Raw genomic sequence first — 11117 nt, forward strand, 5'->3', positions numbered from 1 at the left:
ATGCTCCTTTTTATAGTCAATGACAAACTGATTTGCTTGATATAAGAAAAATTAAAAAAAATAATTTGTTCTTGCCTTATCAAATGAAGCATTTTAATAAATCAAATTATGGTTATTGATTTTTATTATGTTACATTTGAGATAAATTGCTCTAATATGCATTATGGATACATAGTATGAAAATGGTTACCCGGTCCTAATTCTTATTCCTCCATCCAAACTTTTTAAATAACCTTTCATGATCATGAAATAATCACGTGACAACAAAGACTAAGGAATATATTAGTGCAGGAGCTTAGAGAGAGCCAAATGATAAAGGCAGGGTTGGAAGACTTGAGGTATGAGAAAGACCCAAATTGAGTGACTCTCTAGTTCGCAATAAATCAAGGATTTAATCTTTCCTCCCAATCCCATTTTACCACTGCCCTAATGTGATCCTGTACTTCTGACCACAGTGGTTAAGGCAATGGTTCTCAATTAGGAGACAATTCCATCCATCAGGAGACATTTGACAATTTTAGAGACATTTTTGATTGCACAACCGGGGTGGGAGGAGGTGCTACTGGCACCTAATGGGTGAAGACCAGAGATATTGCTAAAGCGCTACAGAGCAGTAATCAGCCAATCACAACACAGAGCTGGCGCAGAATGTCAATGAGCACGTGATAAGCCCTGACCTAAGAACAAATCAAGCAAGGTCAACCAGAGATCTTCTTCCTTAAAAGTTTTGATTTTGGTTTTTTAATCTTAAAAGTGGGAAAGCAAAGCTCAGTTTTCCTATGTGACAAAGCTTAGAATAGGGAGTTTAATAACTGCCTCATGGCGGTAGCAGTCTGTGAGCTGAAACCACTACACGAAAGAAGTAGAGCTGGAGGCAGAAACACCAGAACCCTGGGGCCTTTCACTGCTATTTCTGCTTACATTATTCCCAGTTACAATCCAGCTTTTCCCAGGTACGGTGTGTGTGATACGTGCTGTTGAGTTGGCTTTGACTCCTGGTGACCCCCTAAATGAGTGACTTCCACGATGTCCAGTTTTCAACAACCCTGCTCAGCTCCTGTAGACTCACGCCTATGGCTTATTTTATGGAGTCATTCCATTTCATATTTGGTCTTCCTTTTTTTCCTGCTATCCTCTATTTTTCCCCGCATTATTGTATTTTCTAAAGAATCTTACCTTCTCACCATGTGCCTGAAGTAGGACAGTTTCTGTGTTGTATTTTTGCTTCCAAAAATGTTTCAGGTTTGATTTCATCTAGGACCCACTTGTTTATCTTTCTGGCCATCCAGGGTATCTGTTGGGCTCTCCTCCACCACCATATTGTAAATGAATCAGGTTTTTTTCTTTTGTTTTTGTTTTTTTCCCCTAACAGCCTTCTTCACTGTCCAATTTTAGCATCTGTACATAGTGATAGATAATATGAAGGTGTGGATGATCTTAGTCCTGGTCTCTAATGACACATCTTTGCTCTTGGTCATCTTTTCTTATTTTTCCATTAACAGGTTAACCAAATGAATATACATTTCCTGAATTTGATTTTTAAAGTATCACACTCTTCTTTATAACCTGTTTCCAGGGAGGCAAGGGTGAGATGCTGGCCCCAAAGTCATAACATCTAGAGTGGATTTGCATGCTCCCTATGTTTACTGTCAGTGAAGAGAGCTCTCCTGGCTGACTAACTAGAGACCTCCAAGTTTTCTGTTCCACCCCCAGAACCTGTGCGATGTCAGGCTGCATCAGAGGGGCAGGATGAGGCCGGGGCAGGCTGCAGCAGTGGTTAAAGAAACGAATGGGTGTGAAGTATGCTCTGTCAAGCTGACTCCAGATGCTTACAGTCAAGAGGTGAACTTTTTAACTGCTAAAAGCACTTTTGGTTATTAGCCCCTGCCGCTTCTGGGCTACCAGGCGATTGCAGAAGAATTCCATCTGGATGGGGAATCTTGTCCACGCTTCTTTCTCTTCCAACTTGGTGCTAGTGTCAAATCACAAGTCTCATCGCCCTCTGCCTTCCTGGGATGTTTTTGTGTCTCTGGTAGCTGGGTGGAGTGTGGCAGGAAGGGGGGAGACATTGGGAGGGGAAAGGAGTGGAGCACAGGAAGGATCTATCTCCAGGTTTCTAATACTTATTGAATGGCTTCATCCACAGGGCTCTGAATACCATGATTGCTGGCTGGTTTTATAAGGCAAACAAAAGACCCTTTTACACATTGAGTCTAGGGCAAGTGTGCCATGTCTAGGTGGGCAAAATAATTAAGGGTCATAATAATCTGCTCAGGTGAAGGATCTAGGCCCAGGCAGAGGACAGTTTCTTTCCCTGAAGAATAGAAAATCAGTGACTTCCTGATAGCACATCCCTTTGATAGAATGCTCTCACAATAAAAGTTCCTCTCTCAATACAATTTCACATTACACACTTGAAAGTAAGTCATTCATTAAACAACCCTCTCAACTGCTCTTTACTCAAAGTTGGCTTTTATCAATTTTGGGATGCAGAAAGAGTCCTTTCAATACTCTGTTTAAAATAGTGTAACATCACTCTGTTAGTCCTGGAGATTTATGCCTTAGGGAAAACAATACTCCAGGGAAGATACTTTAAAGCTAGAACACTCACCTCCTACCACCTCCTTCTGCCAACCCCTCTCCCTCTTCCCCCTCTCCTCCCTCCTCCCCCTCCTTTTCCAAATGATAGCACTAATGAACTATGCTATACAAGTCCATCTGCTCTTCTGAACTCATTTAGTTTTAGAATTCTCCTAATGAATTAATAAAAATCCTCTTAATATTTCCAGATTAATTGTATTTATGTGCAATTAGAATAAAAGCACCTATTATCTATTAATAAATAATGAGTTATAATTTTTTGTCTACTTTCCAAAACTTTCCCTACCCAAAAAAGAAAAAAAAGTAGAAAATGAAAGGCGAAGATTTAATTTCACCTTGGCCTACTCACTTCTCTGTTTGGCTCGCACCCCCTCCCCATTACCTTTATTTTATTTTTTCTAATTGCTATTATAGATGTAGCATTGACATTATAGTTAAATTATTGTATCTTTAATAAAATTCACTGCTCTTGAAAATTATTTGGTCTGTCAGAAACCTTCAAACTTAAGTCCATTAATAGCAAGAAGCTTCTATGTACCATAAACACCATTTATTTAAAAAAGATTATTCTTGTTCATTAGTTTGTAAGCCCTATATCTTTATTCAGCAGATATTTCTAAAATTCTGATATGAAATATTGTTAAACAGTTTCTAAGGCAGAGCAAAATTTACAACAGAGTTATATCTATTTTTGTCAAATAAAAATTTATGAGAAAATTGTGTTTTACATTTCCTTTCTTAATCCATGTACACAGAAATTCACTACTTGTGGAAGTACAGTTCAAACTATATATGAAATGTGCTTGAGAGTTAGAGGTCCTTAGTGGCCATAAGCAACATCATTCTGGAACTGATGTCAATAATAATCATGTTGGTAAAATTTCTTGCCTCAGTTTCTTTACACATGCAAAGTTAAGATGGAAAGTATTTTTTTTAAACTAGAAATTAAATGCTTATCAGCATCCCTTATTTTGGTCTATATATACACACATAGAAGCCTTTAGATCTATGTACATATATGCACAGAGAATTTTTTTCTAATATTATCATACAGTTCAGTCCTAAATGTGTTTTACAGCATTCTCTTCATTGAAATCCATTTTAACTTTCCTGATCTGAACTGTAAATCTCCTTTTTTCTTTATCCGTGGACAGTGCCATAGTTCTAAAGCACAAGCCTAACACTAAATAAAAGCCCAAAGTAGGTTCTAATAAATCTATGAAATTTTAGAACGAGGTGAAGAGGATTAGCCCCACATGTACGAGAGACCATCCAGGTTTGCTTTCGGGCCTCCTTTCCTCTGCGGTGTTCACCCTTTCCCCTTGGAAGCCTCCCCTTCCTGAGCCTTACACCTTTGCGCCGCCTCCTGATTTCCTGGCGCCAGAAAGATCTCAAAAGTGTTGATCATCATTCCCCAAAGAAGAGTATAAAACCCTAACATCTTTCTATCCCGTGTGTTTTTATTTTCCAGTAAAAAAAAAGATAAAGTTACAATAAACTTGTTCCTAACAACTTATTTGAATGGGGTTGTTAATGTGTGATTATTTGCTTAGTAATTGGTTAATTTACAAGGGAAGAATTTGGGCTTACATATATGACTTTATATTATAAAACAACATCTTATATAAATTTTTTAAATAACTCAAGAATTTATTGTAGTTATTTTTATAGTACATTTTAAGTGGCTCAGCTTCACAGAGGTAGGGTGATATGTGTGTATATATATAAATGTGTGCACATATATGTATGCACGCACATATATATACACATATATATACACTTGCCTTAGTAGTAAATATATGAATGTTTCATATTTCAATAACAATGTATATCTTACATTTTAATTATTATAAAACCCAAAATATTCAGCTCTCATCCCCATTGCTAACTAAAACAAACCACGATAAACTGAAGGGTAAACTTGCACACACATACACATGCAAAAGTCTATAAAAATTAAGAACCTTAACCAAATGAAGATCAAGATGACTCATGAAACAAAGTGTACTTCCAGAATAATGATAATTCCAAGGATCTGTGAGTATCTGTAATACGGACTTTTCAAAATACTTTGGTAATCTTACATTGAAGACAGAATGATCCTTCTGAGTTGAACATGTCTCCCTTAATTTCCCTTAAGAGTGAATATGTCGCCCTTAGCAGTACAAACAAATTAAAATTATAAAATTTCTCTTTACTGGTCTACATGAAACAAATAAAAGAATGTGAGTCAAGGAAAATATTTTAAGAGTCGAAGATTTGAAGTCTTCATATTGGTTCACTCTACTTCTGCTCTATAGACTGTTTTAGCTCCCCTTCTCAACTAGAGTTCTCTGTCCTAGAAATCATTTCCTTAAGATCTAACTTTTTGTATAAGAAATAAATTCTTTTGAGAATATTGATTAATTTCTGGTTTATTTATTACCCTTCCCTGGTGATAGACACATAAGAAACAAACAACACATCTGAGGGCATTATTTTCTTGGAGGGAAATTCACAGCTATAATCAAAAGTAATAAATTGAATGGTGGGATTTTAGGAATAAAGATAAGATGGTAGAAAGATTTTTTGTTGAAGAAACTTTTTTCTTAAATTACCTTAATAAAGGTAATTTTACCTTAATTTTACCTTTATTACTTTAATAAACTGCAATTTATACTTATTTCTTGGCTTGGTCACAACATCAATAAGATAAAACACAATAAATACCAGACATCTTTGTAAAAGGATCTAAATACAGATATACTTTTTGGAGAAGGATATTCATATCTAAATTTATTTAGCAGTTTCCAATTTACTCTTTGTATTTTTCTGAATTTAAACCAGGAAAATTAGAAGTGAAAATGTTTTTTCTTTCTGTTTTTTCTCTATTCTTAGAAACAATGCTTTTAGTATCTAGCAGTTTTATGTGTTAGAAGTGGAAAGAGGATTCCCATGTTTGTTTGGCCTCCATCTTAACGAAAAGTCAACTGTGTTTCTCTATATAGTGCTTTAGATTTCTGAATATTTGCATTTAATGAACAAAAAAAAAACCTCTTCTTTATGGGTCACCTAACCTCACTGTAGAAGAAAATAAGAGAATAAGGTTTTGTGTAGAGGAATAAAAAAATAAATAAATAAGGCTTTTGTGAAGATGTATATTTGGGAAAACCTGTAAGGAAAGGGCAAGGTCACAGTCTGCTGGATCAGGTCACCAATGTCAAAGATCAATTCTTGAAGAGTCGTTCCAATATGAGTCTGCTGTCTAAGGTACCCAGTGAGTGAGTCCAGCATCCTCTAGTGACAACTGGTAACAACTGACCTTTTTATCCCCATCTACTCACCACCCAGTCTTTGGATGCATAGGAACTTGAGGCTGTCTATTCCCAGAGCCCTTGACGACCAGCTTTCCAACTGCGAAGTGAAAAGCAGCAACACACTTCCATGCCATGATTCTATCCAGGCCACAGTGTTTGCCAACCCCAAGAGAATGCCTCAGGAAAATCTGAAGTAGACATTCTGGAAAACCACACGGTTTGGGCAAGAGTTCTTTTACTTGGACTTCACAGAGAAACAAAGCATAATAGACTACTGAGAACTCGGGCAGCAGGAGGGTTCACCTGTGTCACAAGTACAGAGATTTTAGGCACAGGCGATATATAAGGTGGGAATCTTAAGGAAACAGTCTAATCCAGTGGATCCAGTTCCAAAGGGTAAAAAGGGATTTTAATAAGGTTAGCCTCCAATGCATTTTCCCTTGACACTTACTCAAAGGGAATTATTTTTTAGACTTCTGCCTTAACGCATCCTTTCAAACGGGGACTCCCTAGGGTTCATATTTACACACCTATTCTTATGTAAGCAATCACTACACATTCCCACAGTCCAGTTAAGATCCCACCCTTACAGGAAGCCTTCTCCATCACCTCCATCCCATTCTGACCTCACCTTTCCTCTGACCTCCAACTTACTGTTTATTCCATTCACTGGTCAAATCACACATATCTTCTTTTCTGTCATTGTTTCAAATTGCTATTTATCTCAGATATTCTTTGCAAACTTTAGTATGTTGAGGTTAGGTCTCTCTAACCAGATTGTAGGATTTTTAAGTCCAGGAATGTACGTTGCACGTCTTCATTTTAAAAATTTATAACACTCTCCATAGGTTGTGTATGACACAGGGGCCCCATAAATATCAACAAATGATCATTTCTTTGTTCACTGCTCTTATTTGAAAGTTTACCTGATATATCACCTATTCAGAAACTAGGCTGCCCTAAAACACAAAGAGCCCTTGAAGAAGTAATGCAGTCTCACCCTGCCTCAGGTTTCTACCTGCACTATAATAAGGTGATAGTGTTGCTGGTCGCTGCTGCTATGCTGGTAGATGAGAAGGTTGTTATGTGATATAAATGTCTTTAAATAGAAGCCTACTCTAAAATGGAAAGTACTTCATTTTTTCCTAGGCAAAACATTAGGATGAAATTTTGGGGATCAAATGTCAGCTCTTTTACTTTTGGGCTTTGGACCAAAAAGATTTTCCAATGTTCTAAGTTAAAAAAAAATCCATATGACTTCTAGAGATGTAAAAATTAAAATGAGATTCTGAATGTAAATGCATTTATAAATAAATAATGAAGACAAGAGTCATTATTTGTAATATTATAATTAAGAGTCCAATATTATGTCTAGCATATCATTATTCTGGTTTTTGTTGTTGTTTTTGTGCCTATTCTTTTTTATTAAGAAAAAATTGGCCTTTCTTGGTTAAATACCTTTTTTCCCTTTCTGATTTTTTAAATAAACTTTTTATTTTTAAATCATTATAGAGTTACATGAAGTTGTAAGAAATAATACAGGGTGATTCTTTGTACCATTTATTCAATGTTTCCCAATAGTAACATCTCACAACACATTACAGTGTAGCACATTACACAGATGTTGGCTTTGACACAATATACCAGACATTCAGATTTCCCCAGCTTTGCACAAGTGTGTGTATGTGTGTATATTTAGTTCTATAAAATTTTGTCACATCCACAGTATCATGTATCCATCATATGTGTTGTTCTACATAATATTCTGTATACAGAACAGTTTCATTGACACAGGAATACTCCCCTGTTGTTCTTTTATAACCATATCTAGCTCCTACCTGCCCCACATCCTTCCCTCCTTCTGTTCCTAGCCTTTTGGAACCATTAATTTATTTTCCATTTCTAAAATGATGTCTTTTTAAAGCTGTTATGTAAATGGATCATATATTTTGTAACTTTCTGAGATTTGGCTTTTTCACTAGCATCATTCCCCAGACATCAGTCAAGTTGTTGTGTGTATCACTATACCACTCATTATTATTGTTGAGTAGTATTTCATCATATAGATGTACCACAGTTTGTTGAACCATTCATCCATTGAAGAAAATCAGTTTTAGCAAATCATGAATAAAGTGGATGTGAACATTTACATGTGGACTTTGGTGTGAATGTAAGTTTCATTTCTCTAGGATAAATGCATAAGAGAATACTGGATAAGCTGTATAGACATTAGAGGTTTAATTTTACAAAAAAAAGACAAAATATTTCCCGGGGTGACTGCACTATTTTGTATGCTCGCATGTATGTGTGAAAATATATGACTGGCATCCCCACCAACATTTGGTATTGCTGTTATTTGTTATTTTATTTCAGTAATTATGCACACTCACACACTCACTGATTCAAATGTATACACATTTTATACTAGCCATTCTGTTAGGTATACAGTAAATGTCAAGCTGCAGTTTTAATTTGCATTTTCTTAATGGCTAATGATATTGAACATCTTTTCATGTGTTTATTTGCCATCTATATATCCTATTTTGTGGAATGTCTATTCATTGATTTTTGTCTTTGTTCTTATTAGGTTGTTTTTGTTTTTTTACTTCTGAGTGTTGAGAACCCTTTATATATTTTACATACCGGTACTTTATTAGGTATGTGGCTTGCAATTTTTTTTCTTATAATCTTGTTTGTCTTTCCATCCTCTTAATAGTGTCTTTTACAGAGCAAAAGTTTTTAATTTTGATGAGATCAAATGTATCAGTCTCTTCTTTAATGGTTAATGTTTGGATGTCAAGTGTAAGGTTCCTCTGCCTAGGCAGTATCCCATAGATTTTCATCTATTTTTTCTAAAAGTTTTGTAGTTTTCAAATTTACATTTGAGTCCATGGTCCGTTTTGATTTAATTGTTGGTATAAAGTGTGAGTGTTAGGGGGAAGTTCATTTATTTGCCTAAGGATGTTCAATTACTCCAGCATCTTTTGTTGGAGAGGCTATCCTTCCTCCATTGAATTGTTTTGCATGTTTGCCAAAGATTAATTTAATATATATTTGTAGATCTACTTCTGGGTTCTCTAACCTTTTCAAAGATTTATTTGTTTATCCTTCTCTCAATATCACAGTTTTAATTCCTATAACTATGTAATAAGTCTTAACATCACTCTATATTTTCCCCAAGATTGGCTTAGCTATATAAATTTCTGTATAAATTTTATAATAATCTTATCTCTTTCTACCAATATCCTTGCTGTGATTTTTATAAGTATGGTATCAGACCTATAAATCAATTGACATTGTATTACATTGAATTGTCCATTTCATTAATATGGTATGTCTCATCCTTTATTTAGGTTTTATTCAATTTCTTTTATTGCTTTTTGTAATTATCATGTGATTTTTTAAAGATTTATACCTAGTATTTCAGTTTCTTTTCTTTAAGATTTTATTTATTTATTTTTAGAGAGAGGGGAAAGGAGGGAGAAAGAGAGTGAGAGAAACATCAGTGTGTGGTTGCCTCCTGCATGCCCCCCACTGGGGACCTGGCTCACAACCCAGGCATGTGCCCGTACTGGGAATCGAACTGGCAACCGTTTTCTTCACAGTCTGGTGTTCAATCCACTGAGCCACACCATCCAGGACTCATTTTCTTTGAAGCAATTATAAATGATACTGTGTTTTTAATTTTGGTTTCCACTTACTTATTGTAGTGTAAATAAATGTGTGTTGATCTTGCATCCTGTAACTTTGCTCAGCTCACAGTGGATCCCTGGGGATTTTCTATGTAGACAATCATAGCATTTTCTATGTGGACAATCATAGCATCTGAAAATAGAGACAATTTTATTTCTTCTGATTTAATCTGTATGCCTGTATTCCTTGTCTTTTTGCAGTGGTTATAACTTTTGAGACTATGTTGAGTGAATGGTGAGACTAGGGGACATCTGTGCCTTGTTCACAATCTTTGGTGAAAGTATGCATTTTCCATTAATCCATTTTCAAATATTCAAAGGGTATGAACATAAGAGTTTCTGTATTGCTATTTGAATTTCTGAATTAAATGTCTAAAAGCAAAAGTGACCTCCAAATCAGATGAGTCAAATGAAGCCAAAAAAAACTTTCCAACCTGAGTTCAAGCCAAGAGTTAGAGCAGGTGTCCAGGAAAGAAGGTATCACATAAATTATAAAGTTAATTTGATTACTTATGAGAGAGAATAAAATAAATTTCTACATATTAATGATACTCTGAGTTTAAATTTAATGTGAGCATCTAAATTATATTGCTCAGAGACATGAAGAAGTTAAATGGTAGCTGTTAAATAGAAAGCAGTTATACATATATATAAATATTTATAATTCTGGAATGCTAAGCAAATTATATACTTTCTCTTTTTAAGTATATTTTATTATATTGATTATGCTATTATAGTTGTTCCATTTTTTTCTCCCTTTTATTCCCCTCCGCCCTGCCCCCCCCCCACCACCATTCCCCCCGCTTGGTTAATGTCGATGAATCATAAATATAAGTTCTTTGGCTTCTCCATTTCCTATACTATTCTTAACCTCCCACTGTCTATTTTGTACCTACCATTTATGCTTCTTATTCTCTGTACCTTTTCCCCACTTCGCCCCGCTCCCCATCCCCTCTGATAACCCTCCATGTGATCTCCATTTTTGTGATTCTATTCCTGTTCTGTGATTCTATTCCTATTCCGGTTTGTTTTTGTTTTTGTTTTTAAGTTCAGTTGTTGATAGTTGTAAGTTTGTTGTCATTTTATTGTTCATAGTTTTGATCTTCTTTTTCTTAGATAAGTCCCTTGAACATTTCATATAATAAGAGCTTTGTGATGAAGAATTCCTTTAACTTGACCTTATCTGGGAAGCATTTTATCTGCCCTTCCATTCTAAATGATAGCTTTGCTGTATAGAGTAATCTTGGATGTAGGTCCTTGCCTTTCATAACTTTGAATACTTCTTGACAGCTTCTTCTTGCCCACAAGTTTTCTTTTGAGAAATCTCCTGATAGTCTTATGGAAACTCCTTTGTAGGTTACTGTCTCCTTTTCTCTTGATGCTTTTAAGATTCTCTCTTTATCTTTAATCTTGGGTAATGTAATTATGATGTGCCTTGATGTGTGCTTCCTTGGACTCAACTTCTTTGGGAATATGAGCTTCCTGGACTTCCTGGAAGTCTATTTCCTTCACCAGATTGGGGAAGTTC

This window comes from Pteronotus mesoamericanus, unplaced genomic scaffold, assembly GCF_021234165.1.
Source record: "Pteronotus mesoamericanus isolate MK-2021 breed Mesoamerican mustached bat unplaced genomic scaffold, CSHL_Meso_final contig_82, whole genome shotgun sequence".
In the NCBI taxonomy this organism is placed as follows: Eukaryota; Metazoa; Chordata; class Mammalia; order Chiroptera; family Mormoopidae; genus Pteronotus; species Pteronotus mesoamericanus.